The following is a 1,174-nucleotide window of genomic DNA, read 5'->3' on the forward strand; positions in this document are numbered from 1 at the left end:
TTCTATTCTGTTTTTTCATGTTGTAAAGGTATCTCTCAGTGAACAAAAGTTCTTGATTTTGACATAGTTAAATTTATCAATTTTATAGTCAATTTTATGTGCGTATCTAAGAAAATCTTTAGCTATTGGAAGGTATAAGTGATAGCCACATAGAATATCTATGAATTCTGACGTTTGTTTTGTCCTTAACCTATCTGGGGTTATTTTCCAGTTATAGTTTGAAGGCTATAGCCAAGTTCTTTTTACCCCCACACAGATAACGATTGTTTTTCCAGCTCCACTCATTGACCAGTCTCTCTTCTCCTCACTGACCTCCTTTGTCCTCTGTGACCTACCAAAATTGTTTATATGCACGAGTCTTCTTCTGGAATCTCATTCTTGTTCTGGGGTCAGTTTTCCTGTCCACAAATCAATACTACAGTGTGTCAATCGCTGCAGATCACGAAAGTCCAGGTGTCTCATAAAGTCAGTTCCTCTGAAACTATTCATTGAAACTATTGTAAGTGGTGTCTCTTTAATTAGTTCTTTGATGCATACATACTTTATATCTTCACCAAATTTTATTATTTCTAATGCTTTGTAGATTTTTGGAATGTTTTAGTGTAAACAATCGTATCTTATGCAGAGAGTGACAGTTTTACTTCCTTCATAAGCTTATCTTAGGGGCGAATTAGGGTTATGCAAACAGAGCGAGCAGTTGGCAGTTAGTAAGCGCTCAATAAACGCCTCCGTTTATTGACATGATTGTAATTACTAATCCACGGAGGGATTTCAGAAATGGTCTTAACCAATTCTCACATGTTAAAGAAAGAAACAGAATCCAAGAACAGTCGAACAATCCAAAAGCTGCTCAGCGCCGGCACGGGGCTCGGGGAACCTGGGGCTCGGGGAACCTGGGTCTCGGGGAACCTGGGTCTCTGGGCTGCAGTCAGGCGTCCTTCGTTTTCTCTCCAGTCTCCCCTCAGTGTGGCTTCTGTCTGGCACAGACTCCTGCCACAGGGGTGTTTCTGTGAGTGAGCTTCCCAGCACAGCCACAACAAACATTTATTAAATCAGTAGCACGAATTAAGCTCCTTCTGTATGCACACATTTCTGGCAGAGGAAAAGATGTAACGCTGCAACTCAGATGTGCAGAAAATGGTAACTTGTTTCATTTTAAGAATTCTCTATGGTG

Source organism: Pteropus alecto, unplaced genomic scaffold (genome assembly GCF_000325575.1).
Source record: "Pteropus alecto unplaced genomic scaffold, ASM32557v1 scaffold223, whole genome shotgun sequence".
Taxonomy (NCBI): Eukaryota; Metazoa; Chordata; class Mammalia; order Chiroptera; family Pteropodidae; genus Pteropus; species Pteropus alecto.